Source organism: Lissotriton vulgaris, chromosome 1_1 (genome assembly GCF_964263255.1).
Source record: "Lissotriton vulgaris chromosome 1_1, aLisVul1.2, whole genome shotgun sequence".
Taxonomy (NCBI): domain Eukaryota; kingdom Metazoa; phylum Chordata; class Amphibia; order Caudata; family Salamandridae; genus Lissotriton; species Lissotriton vulgaris.
Window position 1 is genome coordinate 83,852,905 of NC_141685.1, and position 19,148 is coordinate 83,872,052.

At 49.2% G+C, this 19,148-nt stretch overlaps 1 pseudogene; it reads right to left on the reverse strand.

Moving 5' to 3' along the window:
• Positions 1–351: 351 nt before the first annotated feature.
• The window catches only part of LOC147737453 (uncharacterized), a 110,627-nt pseudogene continuing 91,830 nt past the window's right edge, over positions 352–19,148 (reverse strand).

Sequence of the window (19,148 nt, forward strand, 5' to 3'; positions counted from 1 at the left end):
TAAATAAAAATCAAGAATGTTTCTTTTCTTTTAATCCACATTGTGCTTGCCTCCCACTGTGTATCCTGGTGCAGCATGTTGCTTTGCTTCTGAGTAGGGAAGTGAACAATCTCTGGAAACAAACACTTTTATAACTCTGCAAATACTGTTATCTGTTTTGCTTCTTTACTGCTAGTCGGGTCTTCTATCAAATGCCCTTCAAACTTTCAGCGCCCTTCTATGTTTTCTCCCTGTGTGTTCGTTGATGACTTAGTAGCTCTGATAATCGACTAAAGCTCTTCCCACTTTAATTGCACTTGAATGGTTTTTCTCCTGTGTGACTTAGCTGATGATACCTTAATGCTGAAGAGAAGCGAAAACAACTGTCACTTTCACTACAATGATAGGGTTTTTCCCCGTGTGTGTTCGCTGATGACTTTGTAGGCTTGATAAATGACTAAAGCACTTTGCAAATTCAGTGCACTTGAATGTTTTTTCCCTGTGTGTGTTTGATTATATGTTTTAAGTTGTGATAACTGACTAAAGCACTTTGCACATTCACTGCATTTGAATGGTTTTTCCCCTGTGCGTATTTGCTGATGTGTTTGGAGGTTTGATAAGCGACAAAAGCACTTTGCACCTTCACTGCACTGGTATGGTTTTTCCCCTGTGTGTGTTCGCTGATGACTTTGTAGGTTTTCTAATCGACTACAGTTCTTCCCACATTCACTGCACTGGTATGGTTTTTCCTCAGAGTGTGTTCGCTGATGTCTTTGTAGGTCTGATAATTGACTGAAGCACTTCACACATTCACTGCATTTAAATAGCTTTTCTCCTGTGTGTGTTCGCTGATGACTTTTTAGGTCTGATAACGGACTAAAGCACCTTGCACAATCACTGCACTTGAATGGCTTTTCACCTGTGTGTCTTCGCTGGTGTTTTTGACGGCTTTATAATTGACTAAAGCTCTCCACACATTCATTGCAATGGTATGGCTTTTCCCGTGTGTGTTGGTTGATGTCTTTGTAGGTCTGATAATCGATTAAAAATGCTCTTTCCACATTCATTGCACTTGAATGGTTTTTCTCCTGTGTGAGTCTGATGATGATTCCTTAATGCTGAAGAGTCACTAAACCTCCTGTCACATTCACTACAATGATAGGGATTTTTCCTCCGTGTGTGTTCGCTGATGACTTTGTAGGTGTGATAATCGACTATAGCTCTTCACACATTCACTGCATTTAAATTGTTTTTCCCCCGTGTGTGTTTGCTGATGAAATTGAAGGTGTGATGACTGACTAAAGCACTTTGCACATTCACTGCACTTGAATGGCTTTTCTCCTGTGTGTGTTCGCTGATGAATTTGAAGGCTTGATAACCGACTAAAGCTCTTCAAACATTCACTGCACTTAAATGGCTTTTCCCCTGTGTGTGTTCGCTGATGAGTTTGGAGGTGTGATGACTGACTAAAGCACTTTGCACATTCACTGCACTTGAATGGCTTTTCTCCTGTGTGTGTTCGCTGATGACTTTGAAGGCCTAATAACCGACTAAAGCTCTTCAAACATTCACTGCACTGGAATGGCTTTTCCCCTGTGTGTGTTCGCTGGTGTCTTTGTAGTTCTGATAACTGACTAAAGTTCTTTACACATTCACTGCACTTGAATGGCTTTTCTCCTTTGTGTGTTCGCTGATGACTTTGAAGGCCTGATAACCGACTAAAGCTCTTCAAACATTCACTGCACTGGAATGGCTTTTGCCCTGTGTGTGTTCGCTGGTGTCTTTGTAGTTCTGATAACTGACTAAAGTTCTTTACACATTCACTGCACTTGAATGGCTTTTCTCCTTTGTGTGTTTGCTGATGACTTTGAAGGCCTGATAACCGACTAAAGCTCTTCAAACATTCACTGCACTGGAATGGCTTTTCCCCTGTGTGTGTTCGCTGGTGTCTTCGTAGTGCTGATAACTGACTAAAGTTCTTTACACATTCAGTGCACTTGAATGGTTTTTCCCCTGTGTGTGTTCGCTGATGTGTTCGAAGACTTGATAACTCACTAAAGTTCTCTACACATTCAGTGCACTTGAATGGTTTTTCCCCTGTGTGTGTTCGCTGATGTGTTCGAAGACTTGATAACTGACTAAAGCTCTTCACACATTCACTGCATTTAAATTGTTTTTCCCCCGTGTGTGTTTGCTGATGAAATTGAAGGTGTGATGACTGAATAAAGCACTTTGCACATTCACTGCACTTGAATGGCTTTTCTCCTGTGTGTGTTCGCTGATGAATTCGAAGGTTTGATAACCGACTAAAGCTCTTCAAACATTCACTGCACTTGAATGGCTTTTCCCCTGTGTGTGTTCGCTGATGAGTTTGGAGGTGTGATGACTGACTAAAGCACTTTGCACATTCACTGCACTTGAATGGCTTTTCTCCTGTGTGTGTTCGCTGATGACTTTGAAGGCTTGATAACCGACTAAAGCTCTTCAAACATTCACTGCACTGGAATGGCTTTTCCCCTGTGTGTGTTCGCTGGTGTCTTTGTAGTTCTGATAACTGACTAAAGTTCTTTACACATTCATTGCACTTGAATGGCTTTTCTCCTGTGTGAGTTCGCTGGTGTCTTTGAAGGCTTGATAAGTGACTAAAGCTCTTTACACATTCACTGCACTTGAATGGTTTTTGTCCTGTGTACGTGTGCTGATGAATCTTGAGTAGTGATGACAAACTAAAGCTCTCGCTGCATGTGTGTGGTTCTTCTTTCTTGGTTAGTGTCTGTGGGTCGGGTATATATTTGTCTACATCCCATGACTGTATTTCCTGATGGGCCAACATGACTGATAAAGCACTTGAGTTTTTTTCACACACTTTTTATGTGTGCGGTATTTTACACGTTTGATTTCTGTTTTAACAATAAAATGCAATAGCCACCAAATATTTGCTACACTCCTAATACGTAGAAGGTGTCTTTGTAGGTGATTGTGCCTTAAGATTGGATTATGGCTATGCACGCTTGCCGGTAAAGATTTATCTTCCTTCTGGCCGGTGCAAATTGGAACAGTCTGTTGTATTGTAGCTAGAAGAACTCCTCTTTCCTTTACCAGTCAGTTGTCCGGCTCCGCTCTGTTGTGCTCTTCTCTGGTTACTGTGGTTTGTCCAGAAAGATTTTACAATTCACCTAGAGCACAGAATGATGGCTCGTCTTCATTTTAGAAAACAAAGCACTACAGTAATCACATCATACCGATCCCATGATTAAAGTTGGTATATGAGACTTGTTTATACAGGAGGCGGTTTGTTATTGTTGTTGCCTCAATTTTCCTAAGGTCCTTTCTTCGTCTTGTGCAGTGGAAGTGCACAGCTTAGCCTCTTACAATCACTGAACTGCCCTTGACGCTTCATCCAGGATCTGTCAATTTGTGTGCAGGTTCCTCTGTCGCCGACTGCGCTGATGTTTTCCTGAATACTGTAGCTCAATATTTTTGCTATTATTGAAGATTTACAGCATTAGCTTCTTTATTGATGGTCATTTCATACATTCAAGGCTTGTTTTCTGCTGGATGTAAAGATATTTAACATTACTAAATTGAAACATAATGGAATGAGAATTCACAATGTTTAACTGGTTGAAAAAGACATTTTGGGGGAGATTTACCAAATCTCCACGCAATGCAGCGCAGCCCCACCACGCGAGGCTGTGCTGCGTTGCGCGGCAGGGAGGGAGCAGGAGAGCACCATATTTTCAAATATATGGCTCTCTCCTTCCCTTTCCCTTGCACCAGCACTGATTACAGCAGCCCTGCGCCATGCATACACCTTAGCACAAGAGCACTAGGGTGTGTGTGTGTGTGTGTGAGTCCAGCATAGGTTTTGAATAGGAAGGACACCCTTCTTGTACAAAATACTATGCCTAGATACGAGGGAAAGCTTTTCCTTTTTTGTATACGTTTTGCACAGTGCAGCATGGATGCAAAGTTAGAAAAGGAAGGACAAATTAAAGAATTTCTCCTTCCTTGCGCCTAGGTTAAAAGGGTGAAGTTTTCTCACGCTAAACCCAATCTACTGTATTTGGTAAATTGGGTTTAGCGTGAGAAACCATGGGTGGTTGCAGGGGAACGCCCATGCACCCCCCCTTGTTAGGCCCCCCTGGCGCAAAGTAATGTTACGCAGTGCTATGCGCTGCTTCACATTCATTTTACGTTATTTGTCTGAAAGTAAATTAGGAAAAAAACGATTTTGAGCTGTTTTGTGCCACTTTTGTGACGAAAACACAGCACAAAATGTTAGTAAATCTCCCCCTTCTTCTTTACCGCCTTTGAAACTTAGCAAGGAATATTTCATCATACACAAATATTTAACTAAAAGTTCTATTGATCAGGTGACATCATAATTATATGTGAAAAGGAGGTGATTTACCAGTGATCACATTGTAACTGAGCAAAGTAAGGGCGCTCACAGAGCTCCCAAGTACTTATTGGTATAGCTTAAGATAGACGGACTGGTCAAGATTTAATTTAAACAACAATAGATTTTAGAAAAAGAGATGGATGAGGCTTGGCTGCAAAATTTCCAGTAACTCTTTACGAAGTATACAACAAAAGTAACTCCAGTCACACACTTCTTCTCGTTCCTTTCCTATTCACTTAAGATCATCTCAAATGCCAACTCCTGTCTTTACCTCGCTGTTCATAAGCCACCTTTGACACTTTCAACAGCTCCCTTGGTTCAAGCATTTCTGGTTTCTTCTAACTGGGAAGATTGGAACATTATTATGAGTTGAGTGGGGTTTCCTATCGCCATACCATCTGCCCATCTCCCTGAAACTGGTGCAGCTTACAGCACCCAGTTCTGACCCTGAAAGACAACTTTAAAATGCAAGTCTTTATTTCTTCCTAGAGTAGATAAAGTTCTGTAAGATGCAGCTCCTTCCAGGGCTTTTGTGTAAAACAGAGTGAGGGGTTCACTGTAAGGCCCGTCCTTTACATTATACACGCAGATAAGGCAAACAGATGTTGATTCATATAATATAATATTCAACAATATCAGTCATTTAGTACTGTAACACGGGGAGGCCTGCCCCCCTTATGCCTACGTGGGCGACAACCCCTGCGGGGTATTCATCATGTGACCCCCCTCTTTTCTTCACAGACTAACGATTGGGGGCATGCAGTGGAACCCGATACTATACAGGACGTGGAGTATGAGGACGATGGTCCCTTTAACTGGCTCCACATTGGCGAGGAGGAGGAGCCTATACCGTCGTCAAAAACTGCAGCTGACAGCACCCAGGCGTGCTTATTCACTGGCAGCGTAGGAGGAGTTGGAGCAGAGTCGAGAGTTGGAGCAGAGTCGAGAGAAGAAGCGGAGAAGACCGGAAGAATCCTTGTACTATCCCCGGCAGAGAGGAGGAGTGACCCGTTGGCGGCGCGGGAGCCAGGAGGCCATCGGCATCACGATCCGCCCAGCCGCACGCCAGGAGGTGTGTGGCTATCCGAGGTACGGAGCCGTATAGCGGCTGGGTGGAGAGGAGGGGTAGATCCGTCCCCTGACCTGCCTTCCCTTTCTTCCCTTTCTCCCTTCACACCCCGTTCCCTCACGGCGTACTGTATCGAGCACTGATGGTGAATCCCTCACTCCCTTCCCTAGCACAACGTTAGTGTCCCGGACGTTTTACTGATACTTGCCTTTCTTCTCTTCTCTCCTGGGCGGCGGTCCTGGTGGCATCACGGAGGCGGAAGAGCCGCGGTCCGGCCGGAATCCCCGGCGGCGGACTCGGGAGGAGGAACCCAGACCCCGGAGGCGAACGCAGAGGAGCAGATCCCCCAGAAGGTTCCCTGTGAGGAAGACCTGTATCGATCTCTTGTTTAAACAATTAAAACCCTCAATCACTAAAACCTGCCTCCTGCCTTTACCTCCACAACCTGCTACAAGTACTTATAGAGGATCCATCACAACCAATAATTTACCTGACTTATCCCCGCAGCAGATGTGTGCATATTACTCCTTTTTCCCCCTTTTCCACCATTACCGTTTGGGGCCCAGATGCCACTTTGTGACTGGATGGGCATTTGGCAGAGTGGGAGTAGGTGTCAGTTATCCACAGGTGATGTAGCATTTCTACCTTTCCATATTTCTCATATTCAAGTTTACCTAATTTCCTGTCTTTTGGCCACTCTACTGCACTCTTGCTGCACACTCACTCTGTGAGGTTCATCAGAATTCAGATAACGGCCTGATAGTCACAAGGCCTGTGACTGCTGTTCTCTGTGCTGTTCTCTGTGCTGCTCTCTGTCCTCCCCCGCTGTCTGTACATGTTCTGTGCCCGTTTCTTCCCTCTGTTCCCCTCACTGTCCCTGTGTCTCTCTGCCCAGTTTTCCTTCTGTCCCCCTCGCTGCCCCCGTGTCTCTTTGCCCGTTTTTGCCTATTGTTCCTTAGCTGCCCCTGTAACCCTGTGCCCGTTTTTGCTTTCTGTTCCCTTGTTGCCCCTGTAACACTGTACCTGTTTTTGCCTTCTGTTCCATTCGTTGCCCCTGTATTCCTGTGTCCTTTTGCCTTCTGTTCCCTTTGTTGTCCCGCACCACTCCCGCCGCTGGGTCCCCTGCGACCCCGCCCCTTGACTGCCCATTCGCTGCCCCCGCCTCCCAGCTGCTCCTCCCTCCCAACTCCCCACATATGCGCGGTGAGGAAAAGACCCTTGACCCTACCAGGAAGGTCACCCCCCTCTGCACAGCACCGCCTGTGTGTCCCTGCCCCAGCAGCCGCTGCTGAGGAAGTTCGAGGGCCTCCACCAGCCGCAGGCTACCACCTGCGCCTCATCCCTGGTGGCCAGTGGTAGGCCGTAGGTTTGTTCCTCTCCTGCTATATATTGTCTTTACTGTATTGCCTGTATTGCCTTATTGTCGTTGTGCCTGTGACTGTTGTTCTCTGTGCTGCTCTCTGGCCTCCTTGGCTGCCTGTACTTGTTCTGTACTTGTTTCTTCCATCTGTTACCCTTGCTGTCCCTGTGTCTCTCTGTCCGGTTTTCCTTCTGTCCCCCTCGCTGCTCCTTTGTCTCTCTGTCCGTTTTTGCCTTTTGTTCCTTAGCTGCCCCTGTAGCCCTGTGCCCGTTTTTGCTTTCTGTTCCCTCGTTGCCCCTGTAACACTGTGCCCATTTTTGCCTTCTGTTCCATTAGTTTCCCCTCTATTTTTGTGCCTAATTTGCCTTCTGTTCCCTTGTCATCCCGCACCGTTCCTGCAGCTGTGTCACCTGTGGCCCCTCCCCATGACTGCCCATTTGCTGCCCCCGCCTCCCAGCTGCTCCTACCTCCCACCTCCCCATATATGCCACTTGCGCCCCGATGGTGCGCCTAAGGCAAGCCCATCTGTGCCCGTCTTGCCTGGACAGCACCCAGCACCAGAACCCCTGGTCCCCGCACTCACCACGAGGAACGCCACAACTATGATGCCAGCATTCTGCACACTCTCAACTCTGGACAGACTCACACCTGCTTCAAGGCCGCCCCGAAACGCACATACGGTCCCTTCACCTGCCGGAACTGCAGTTACACCAGTCTTAGAGCCGACGAACCACCCGCCAAGAAAGACCTCAACCACCTCCGATGCATTCTACTGAACACCCACAAACACGCCGTCGAGCAATGGGACCTGCTCGACACAACATCCCCGGACGTCGCCTTCCTGACAGAGACTTGGATGAACGACTCCTCCGCACCCGACATCGCCATAGCCATCCCAGACGGCTATAAGATCACCCGCAGAGACCGCACCAACCAACGGAGTCGGAGGAGGAATCGCCATCGTCCACAAGAACAGCATCAGGGTCTCGACTAGCACAGACGATACTCTCAGCACCACCGAACCAATGCATTTCCAGATCCACACAGACCCCAACTCCACCCTCAGAGGCACCCTCATCTACCGACTCCCCGGAGCCCACCCCTAGTTTAGCGACTCCATCGCCGACTTCATCAGCATGTACGCCCTGACCTCCAGAGACTACATCCTCCTCGCAGACCTGAACTTTCACCTTGAGAACAACAACTACAGCAACTCCGCAACCCTAATCGACAACCTCAGACAGTCAACTCGTCACAACGCCCACCCACTCCGCCAGCCACACGCTCGACCCAGTCTTCTCCTCAAGCCCGCACGTCTCCTTCAACCACACCACCGAACTCCTCTGGACCATCCATCGCTGCATCCACTTCACCTTCCAGAAACCCACCACACATCACCACGCCCAACAGATCCCCCGCTGCTGCTGGAGCAAAATCACAGAAGAACAACTACGTACAAACCTCGCTCTCAGCCCACCCACCGAACCTTCCAACACCGACGACGCTGCCCACAGCCTCAGATGCTGGATCGACGACTGCGCCAACACCCTCGCCCCGCCGAAGAAATCCCCCACTGAGAAACCAGCAAGAGGGCCAGCTGGTTCACCCCAGAACTCCTAGCCTCCAAGCAAGCTTGCCGGAAACTAGAGAAGAAATGGCACAGTGAACAGACTCCGGATAGCCACGCAGCACAAAAGGACACCATCCGCAACCACCACCACCTCATCAGGGCTGCCAAGAGGACCTCCTTCAAAGACCGCTTCAACAACAACGCACACAACAGCAAGGAGCTTTTCAACATAGTGAAGAAACTCTCCAACCCCAACTCCAACACCAAAGACATCCTGCCGTCGCAAGCCCTGTGAGACTCCATCGCCACTTTCTTCCACCGCAAGATAGCACACATCCACAACAGCTTCAACACCCAGACAGCCCCAAACAGACAGCAACAAAACACACTCTCCACACACAATCGACCACGATCCCCTGCTAGCCTGGGCCAGCGTGAGCATCAATGACACCATCAAGACCATGAGCACAATCCACTCCGGCTCTCCGTCAGACCCATTCCCGCACCACGTCTTCAACAAAGCAGGCAGCTTTATCGAACCCCACCTGCTCAATGTTATCAATCTCTCCCTCGAGACAGCGACCTTCCCAGTGAGCTGGAAACACGCTGAGATCAATGCCCTACTCATAAAACCTAAGGCAGACCCACGAGACCTCAAGATCTTCCGGCCCATCTCTCTGCTTCCGTACCCAAGGTCATCGAGAAGATCGACAACAGACAACTAACTTGTACCTCGAAGAAAACAGAATCCTGGACCCTTCCCAGTCAGGGTTCCGCATCAACCACAGCACCGAGACCGCCCTCATTGCCGCCACCGACGACATCAGGACCCTCCTGGACAACGGTGAGACCGCAGCACTCATCCTCCTAGACCTCTCTGCCACCGTTGACACCGTCTGCCACTACACACTGCGCACACGCCTCCACACTGCAGGGATTCGAGACAAGGCTCTGGAATAGACCACCTCCTTCCTCTCCAGCAGAACCCTGAGCGTCCTCCTCCCCCCATTCGGATCTGTAGCCTCCGAGATCATCTGCGGCATACCACAGGGATCCTCCCTCAGCCCGACACTGTTCAAAATGTACATGACCCCGCTCGCACAAGTAGCCCGGCAGCATGACCTCAACATATTCTCCTACGCCGACAACACTCAACTGATCCTCTCGCTCACCAGGGACCCCATCTCGCCAAAGCAAACCTCGACGAAGGAATGAAGGCCATCGCCGACTGGATGACGATCAGCCGTCTGAAGCTAAACTGAAAATACGGAGGTCCTCATCCTCGGCGCCAACCCTTCAGCCTGGGACGACTCCTGGTGGCCGACGGCACTGGGGGCAGCCCTGACACCCACCGACCACACATGCAACCTGGAAATCATCCTCGCCTCACCGCTCTCAATGACCAAGCAATTCAACGCCGTCTCCTCCTCCTGCTACAACACCCTCCGCATGCTCCGCAAGATCTACAGATGGATCCCGACAGATACAAGAAAAACAGTCACTCACGCCCTCGTCAGCAGCAGACTCGACTACAGAAACGCCTTCCACGCGGGAGCCCCAACCAAGCTCATCAAACGACTGCAACCTAACCAAAACGCCTCGGCAAAACTGATCCTCGACGCCAGGACCACATCACCCCCCACCTGAGAAACCTGCACTCTCTCCCCATCAACAAGAGAATATCCTTCAAGCTCCTCATCCACGCACACAAGGCACTCCACAAGACCGGCCTAGCCTACCTCAACAGACGACTTTCCTTCTACATCCCCAACCGCCAGCTATGCTCCGCCGACCTCTCACTCGCCACGGTCCCGCGCATCCGAAGAACAACCACCGGCAGGAGATCCTGCTCCCCCCTCGCCGTCAAGACATGGAAAACCCTCCCACTGAGCCTACGACAGACCCAAGACCTGCTCACCTTCAGGAGGATACTCAAGACCTGAATGTTCGATCAGTAGCAGCCCCCCCAGCGCTTTACAAATGACTGATTGATTCACTGATTGATTGATTGATTGAAGGCCATGGATCTCACTTCTTCTACAACAATTATTGCAGACATAGGGCCTAGTTAGGAATTTGTCCAACAGAGTATTGCCTCAAAACTAGGTGTGGTTGAAGAATTCTGCTCTGCCGGCAGACCTCGCAAAGTTTTGCCCACTCCGTTCCCCAAAAACTCCTCAAAGTGATGTAGAACAGAGTTTTTTTCTCAAGCGGTTCGCCAATGGTAAGGTGACGAGCGCTTGTGAGAAAATATAACGCGCTAGACCTCCTCCTGGTGAGATTTCTCATTGCGGAATGTCGCGGCAGGTCGCGACCACTCGAGTGTAGAAATTAGTCATTCTCGTTGATGAAGCTGCCACTTGATTAGAATGTCAATTCGAGCAGCAGCGCCCTCTGGTGCGACCCGTAGCGCTGTTGGCGCTGATTTTACAATGCGGGAAAAACTCCTGGCACAAAAAATCTGTGAGAGTAGTGTAACTTAGAAACTCTGCCACTAACGTAAGTTTGCAGAGTGCGGCGTGGTTTCCCTGGCACTTCGTGGAGTTCAGCGGACTAAAACTCTGCGAACTACACCAAGGCCTAATCAAAATGTGATAGATATCCGGTCTGCCTTATTTTAATTGCCATAGGATGTAATACATATTTAATGGGGCGGGAAGGATACCTGTCATATTTGTGATGGAGTAAACCATCCGCTGAAATCTAAATCAGGCCTTTGGTGTACATTTTGTCCAGTGTGGCTAGCTGGGCTTGAAGGATCTTGTTGTTTGTCGTCCTCTCACTGCTGTGTGGTCACCGCTAGGGAGAACTTCAGTCAGCCGCGCATTTTGCAGATCTTCCTTTCTAGGCAGGACTTCTGTCAGCTGTGCCTTGTGCGGATCTTCCTTCCAGGCAGCGACTTCTTCCAGCTGCGCCTTGTGCGGATCTTCCTTCCAGCCAGGACCTCTGTCAGCTGCGCCTTGTGCAGATCTTCTTTTCAGGCTGCAGCTTCTGTCAGCTGCGCCTTGTGCAGATCTTCCTTCCAGGCAGGACTCTGTCAGCTGCTCCTTATGCAGATCTTCCTTCCAGTCAGGACTCTGTCAGTTGTGCCTTGTGCAGATTATACTTCCAGGCAGGACTTCTGTCAAATGTGCCTTGTGCGGATCTTCCTTCCAGGCATTAATTCTTCCAGCTGCCCCTTGTGCGGATCTTCCTTCCAGCCAGGACCTCTATCAGCTGCGCCTTGTGCATATCTTCTTTTCAGGCTGCAGCTTCTGTCAGCTGCACCTTGTGCAGATCTTCCTTCCAGGCAGGATTTTTGTCAGCTGTGCCTTGTGCAGATCTTCCTTCTAGGCAGGACTTCTGTCAGCTGTGCCTTGTGCAGATCTTCATTCCAGGAAGGGGCTTCTGTCAGATATGCCTTGTGCAGATCTTCCTTCCAGGAAGGGGCTTCTGTCAGCAGTGCTTTGTGCAGATCGTCCTTCCAGGATGGACTTCTCTCAGCTTTGCCCTGTGCAGATCTTTCATCTGGACAAGTATTCTGTCAGCTGTGTCTCGTGCAGATCTTCCTTCCAGGGAGGACTTCGGTCAGCAGTTCCTTGTGCAGATCTTCCTTCCAGGCAGGACTTCTTTCAGCTGCGCCTTGTGCGGATCTTCCATCCAGGCAGGGCTTCTGTCAGCTGCTCCTTGTGCATAGCTTCCTTCCAGGCAGGACTTCTGTCAGCTGTGCATTGTGCACGTCTTCCTTCCAGGCAGGGCTTCTGTCAGCTGCTCCTTGTGCAGATCTTCCTTCCAGGCAGGGCTTCTTTCAGCTGTGCATTGTGCGGATCTTCCTACCAGGCACGACTTTTGTCAGCTGTGCCTTGTGAAGAACGTCCTTCCAATCAGAATTTTTGTCAGCTGTGCCTTGTGCAGATCTTCCTTCCAGGAAGGGGCTTCTGTCAGATATGCCTTGTGCAGATCTTCCTTCCAGGAAGGGGCTTCTGTCAGCTGCACCTTGTGCAGATCGTCCTTCCAGATGGACTTCTCTCAGCTTTGCCCTGTGCAGATCTTTCTTCTGGACAAGCATTCTGTCAGCTGTGTCTCGTGCAGATCTTCCTTCCAGGGAGGACTTCGGTCAGCAGTTCCTTGTGCATATCTTCCTTCCAGGGAGGACTTCGGTCAGCAGTTCCTTGTGCACATCTTCCTTCCAGGGAGGACTTCTGTCAGCTGTGCCCTGTGCAGATCTTCCTTCCAGACAGGGACTTCTGCCAGCTGCACCTTGTGCGGATCTTCCTTCCAGGCAGGAATTCTGAATTCTGTCAGTCGTGCCTTGTGCAGATCTTCCTTTGATGCAGGGGCTTCTGTCAACTGTGCTCTGTGCAGATCTTCCTTCCAGGCCTGGGCTTCTGTCAACTGTGCTCTGTGCAGATCCTCCTTCCAGGCTTGGGCGTCTGTCAGTCGTGCCTTGTGCAGATCTTCCTTCCAGGGAGGGGCTTCAGTCAGCAGCACCTGGTTGCCCCCAAACAGAAAATCACATGGGGTGTCCCACAGGGCTCCTCCCTGTCCCCCCACTTGTTCAACCTCTACATCTTCCCCCTAATTCAGTCCCTCAGAGATAGAAAGGTGACGGTCTTCAACTATGCAGACGACCTACAATTGCTCTTTACGATAAACAACACTGAGAGTTCAATTACCAGCTTCCAGTCTACCATGAGGTTCATCCAACACTGGATGGACCGAAACCATCTTAAATTAAACCCTGGCAAGACTGAGCTGGTACTTACAGGGGACAGTCCTAAGTACTGGGGCCCACATTATTGGCCTTCAGAGATGGGCCCCCCACCTTCTCCCTTACCATCGGCAAAAACACTCGGAGTCACACTAAACAGCGATCTCTCATTGAAATCGCAAGTGGGTCTCGTAGTCTCTAAATGTTTTTTCCAACTCAGGAAAATAAGAAAGGCTCATCGTCTCCTTACACCAGAGGCCCTTACCCAGGTGGTGATAGCCACTGATCTATCTCACCTGGACTACCCCAATTCCCTATACCTTACAAAAGGGGGTGGTGACGGATGGAGCATCTGAATCAATCAAACACTCACACCCAGTCAAAAGATCTGGGTTTAATCCATCACCGTTCTTTAGCCCACTCTGCCACCCCAGTTCAGACATGGCTATATGCACATCAGTCTGACCCTGTGCCTCATGGGAACAGTCCAGCCCGAACTGCCAAGCCATGTCTTCCCTGGACTGGAAACAAGCTTCGAGGACCGGTTTCTGGCATTCCAGCCGTCTTCAGCCCGGCTTGCTTGAATCCAGTGGCAAAGTGAGCAAGGGACTCACGTCTGAGCATACCCTGCCACACTTATGGCGGCCAAAAGCGGTACAAAAGGGGGTGGTGATGGACGGAGCATCTGAATCAATCAAACACTCACACCCAGTCAAAAGATTTGGGTTTAATCCATCACCGTTCTTTAGCCCACTGTGCCAACCCATTTCAGACATGGCTATATGCAAATCAGTCTGACCCTGTGCCTCATGGGAACAGTCCAGCCCGAACTGCCAAGCCATGTCTTCCCTGGACCGGAAACAAGCTTCCGAGGACCGGTTTCTGGCATTCCAGCTGTCTTCAGCCCGGCTTGCTTGAATCCAGTGGCAAAGTGAGCAAGGGACTCACGTCTGAGCATACCCTGCCACACTTATGGCGGCCAAAAGCGGTACAAAAGGGGGTGGTGATGGACGGAGCATCTGAATCAATCAAACACTCAGACCCAGTCAAAAGATCTGGGTTTAATCCATCACCGTTCTTTAGCCCACTCTGCCACCCCAGTTCAGACATGGCTATATGCAAATCAGTCTGACCCTGTGCCTCATGGGAACAGTCCAGCCCGAACTGCCAAGCCATGTCTTCCCTGGACCGGAAACAAGCTTCCGAGGACCAGTTTCTGGCATTCCAGCAGTCTTCAGCCCAGCTTGCTTGAATCCAGTGGCAAAGTGACCAAGGGACTCACGTCTGAGCATACCCTGCCACACTTATGGCGGCCAAAAGCGGTACAAAAGGGGGTGGTGATGGACGGAGCATCTGAATCAATCAAACACTCACACCCAGTCAAAAGATCTGGGTTTAATCCATCACCGTTCTTTAGCCCACTCTGCCACCCCAGTTCAGACATGGCTATATGCAAATCAGTCTGACCCTGTGCCTCATGGGAACAGTCCAGCCCGAACTGCCAATCCATGTCTTCCCTGGACCGGAAACAAGCTTCCGAGGACGGTTTCTGGCATTCCAGCTGTCTTCAGCCCGGTTTGCTTGAATCCAGTGGCAAAGTGAGCAAGGGACTCACGTCTGAGCATACCCTGCCACACTTATGGCGGCCAAAAGCGGTACAAAAGGGGGTAGTGATGGACGGAGCATCTGAATCAATCAAACACTCACACCCAGTCAAAAGATCTGGGTTTAATCCATCACCGTTCTTTAGCCCACTCTGCCACCCCAGTTCAGACATGGCTATATGCAAATCAGTCTGACCCTGTGCCTCATGGGAACAGTCCAGCCCGAACTGCCAAGCCATGTCTTCCCTGGACCGGAAACAAGCTTCCGAGGACCAGTTTCTGGCATTCCAGCAGTCTTCAGCCCAGCTTGCTTGAATCCAGTGGCAAAGTGACCAAGGGACTCACGTCTGAGCATACACTGCAACACTTATGGCGGCCAAAAGCGGTACAAAAGGGGGTGGTGATGGACGGAGCATCTGAATCAATCAAACACTCACACCCAGTCAAAAGATCTGGGTTTAATCCATCACCGTTCTTTAGCCCACTCTGCCAACCCAGTTCAGACATGGCTATATGCAAATCAGTCTGACCCTGTGCCTCATGGGAACAGTCCAGCCCGAACTGCCAATCCATGTCTTCCCTGGACCGGAAAAAGCTTCCGAGGACCGGTTTCTGGCATTCCAGCTGAATGCCAGAAACCGGTCCTCGGAAGCTAACTCAGATGCCAACCAGCCACCCCATTAATAAGGAAGCTACACTGGCTCCCCATGTCTCAACGCTGCACCTTCATAACAGGATGCTTGATCTTTAAATCTTTGCACTGCAAAAGCCCCAAATTCATAGACAACCTGATAGTCAAGCACACCCCTACCCGCAACCTACGCTCAGCCCACCTCTCATTTCTCCAAACCCCCTCCTTCAGACGGAAGCGCACAGGAGGCTGCAGATTTGCCACACTCGCTCCTCGACTTTGGAACTCCCTTCCCCTCGAAATCCGAGCCTGTCCGGACCTCATTAAATTCAGAGGAGCACTTAAAACCTGGCTCTATAAGCAAGCCTACAACTAATGTCCTCTCGAGCCACGAACCTTGCCTTTCCTACAACGCCATGAAACCAATCGGTGTAAGTGCGCTCTATAAATCATTTTTAACATTAACATTAACATTGTTCCATTTTTTGATTTCCCTGTATTCATGTGGATAAAGGAGATTGGTCTTTCATGGGATGGTTCTGGGAACTGATATCCAGCTGGGGATGGAAAATTCTGATGGTCATTGGGATGGTCTTGGCCATTCTTTTCCTGTTCTGTCTGTGCGTGCAGTGTGCTCCTGCAATATGTGGCCTCTGTGTTACATCATGTGTAAGGAAGCCTGTGTCAAAATACGAACTAAGTACCAGAATGATGTTACAGCAACATCTCAATGACTTTAGGAATATAGACCTGGACTCAGATTAGCATGAGATTAGGTTAAATTGCCTATGTAAGGGCAAAAGGAGGGTTTGTAGCTCTGAAAATTCTGGACTCCTGCAACAAACTTTGTTGTAGCATGACGATTTTGGTACCAAAAGACCGATAATGGCTAGTACACTATGCATAAGCATTTTCGTCATAATCGAGTAACGATTTCACCTCGAAATCGCCATTTTCGGTTTTTAACCCTTGGGTTCCATTTTACGCTTGGCAGCCATTTTGTGAGTTGCCCTTCACATGGGCTTGTAACCACAGCTGAATTCGATATCAAAGGACACATACACCTTGATTGACTTTTCTGTGACCTGGGCAAGCTGGAACCATTGCCCCAAGCCAAACCTGTTTGGTCAGTTCCTCTCCTAGTGGCCGAACAAGATAGCATCAAAGCACAACAGGCCATAAACTGTTCCCATCGCACACACACCCCCGCCCGAATCTTGCTCACACCTGTCCCTTCTCTTTTCTCTTCTTGTGCTTTATGATGAGGAGGAGCCCGGTTTTATTGAGGGTACACCGATATCTGATGAAAATGTTGGGCCTTTCCGGGTAATTGATCACGAACTGGACACACTAAATGTGGACTTGTCATCATGACTCTGCTTTTTCTTTGTAATGAAAATATGTGAATAGCTCACTGTAAATCCAAGAATGTTTGCACTGTAAATCTAAGAATGTTTGCCTAAAGCCTAAAATTCTGTATAAAAAGAGAAGCCTGGTTCTGTAATGTTGAGCAGTCTCCTGAGAATATACACACCGTGTTGTACTTCTAGGACGCTTGTTACTTGGTTGCAGCCAATAAATTCGATCTTTGACTTCACCTAGAAGACTCGTGTTTCAGTGGTATGAATCAGGAAAGTACTCGAGGTCTTTGGGTGTTGCCACTGACACCGCTGGGTTACTGGATCAGTACCGGTTCTGAAAAACCCAGTACCTCAATAAAGATAGGATCGATCTCTCAGACCCTGGGACAAGTCTCGATCTCACCCGTTAGTGACAGCTCCGACACACTCATCTGGCCACTCATTAGATGGCATTTTCTCAGACAATCCCTCTTCAAGTCACTACTGCACGTCCACTTCTCTGGTCAGACCATCGTGCAGTTATGCTTCAACTGAATTCGGAAGCGGATCCTAGGCATAAACCAAATCTAGAGGCATCAAGACAGGGTGCGCAAAACATACTACACACAGTACTTTTCCTAACACCCAAAAGTATAAGCACATAAATCAGCATAGCACATAAATCACATTAGGGTCCAGGTTGCGCCACTGCGCAAAAACCTAAACGTAGCAGCTGCCCACTACTTGCTGGACAGCTGAGGACAAGAACAGGTCCTAAACTCTCTCTACCTGATTCCTGTGCCTGAAGGTCAGCGAAAAACACCAAACGCTGACTCGAGTCCCCCCGCCGCCGCTATTTGCTTTCTGCGGCCGCCGAGTGGGGGACTCCATTTCCCAGCATCCTTTGCCGGGGCGACGCCTGATGACCGCATCCCAGCGCCCGGAGGACTGACAAAAACAGCTGCAGTTCCCGCGTTGCGGGATCGCGCGCTGGTCAGTGCCGGGCTAAGCCTGGGCAAAGGGCGGGCCCTCTGAGGCCCTCAGAGACCGCAAGAGACTGGGCTGGGCCACCCCCTTTGGCTTTGTCATCATCCCTATCAAGGTAATCCCCACCCGTGTCGTGGCTCACTGGTTAGAGGCGGCAGACCCGAGAGCAGAGGACGGCCCGGGACCAGGGTTCGATTCCCGGCGCGGCAGGTTTCTGGACCAGGGTCAGCGGACTCGATAATTCTCTCGCCTCGGTGCCCACTCTGATCAGCGATCACACTCGGCAACTCTGGGCATTAGCTTGCCTCATCTTCACTAACGGCCCCACCAGACCGCCGGGGATGCCTGGTCTCACCCTGGAGATACCCATTAAGGGACCATCTCTCAGGGAAGCCAGGAAGGGTTTCGCAGCGGTCGAAGCGCCTTGGGACCCTCCGGGTAAGTAGTGCGCTATATAAATGCCTATACATACATACATACATACACAGTATAACGAGTAGCAGTTCGTACTAGCCCTGATGGAGGGTAAAAGTAAAAGTAGAGCGGTGGTACAAAAAACTCCTATGCATACACGTTCTGCTACAAGAAAACAAACATTGGCGCCAACTCCATTACCTACCCTAACCGCTATCGATAGAATGCTGCAGCAAACTATTGGGGTTGTTGTCAACGCGATTGAAAATACAGAAAGAAGACTATCCTTACCACCTAGTATGTGCTTAATAACCCAATTGCCAAAAGTAGTCAATACACCTGTTAACATCACAAATGAAACAACTTTATCACATGACTCTCTTTTATGACAATCTTTTGCAGGCCTGCCAAGGAATGACCAAAATCAGATTGCTGTACCACAACCTTTAGAACCTACTGTGTTCTCTGTTAGGGAGAGTAGATTGTCATTAACGCCCAATTTGACAATAAGTGTCATACCGCAACCCATAACACTGAACGAAGTGTCAAATGATATAGGGGAGTTAGATGGCGGTGACACTAATGGTGTTATCCCCATTGTAGAATCAAGTAACACTAGTCTGTTAAGTAGTGAAATCGATTATGGGTCTGCCCGCCCTAAAGGGAAATCTACTCACAGTAGGAAAAGGTTGATAGTCAGCAAGCAGGGTAAGAGATATAGACGCAAAAGGAAGAGAATAGTCCAAACTCCAATAGACCATGAGAGGGAGGGTGAGGTACACCAAAATAGTGGAAATACACACTCAAAGGAAATTCTAACTCCTACCAGTATCGAGGGACTGGTGCAATATTTAGAGAAAACGATACAATCCTACATTGCACCAGTAACAGAAATTCTAGAATCCCGAAGTAAAAAAGTAGAGAACTTGGATATGGCCGGGATGCCCGCCACCCCCTCCCAACACCAATTCCCCAATGGGAGGAGACAGACACAGGTTTGAACTTTTGGAAGGCGGGGGGAGTTACCCCCCCGGCCGTATTTATTAAAATATGAAACAAAATTTAAAACATTAAATTAAAACGTTTCATGAATTATGTA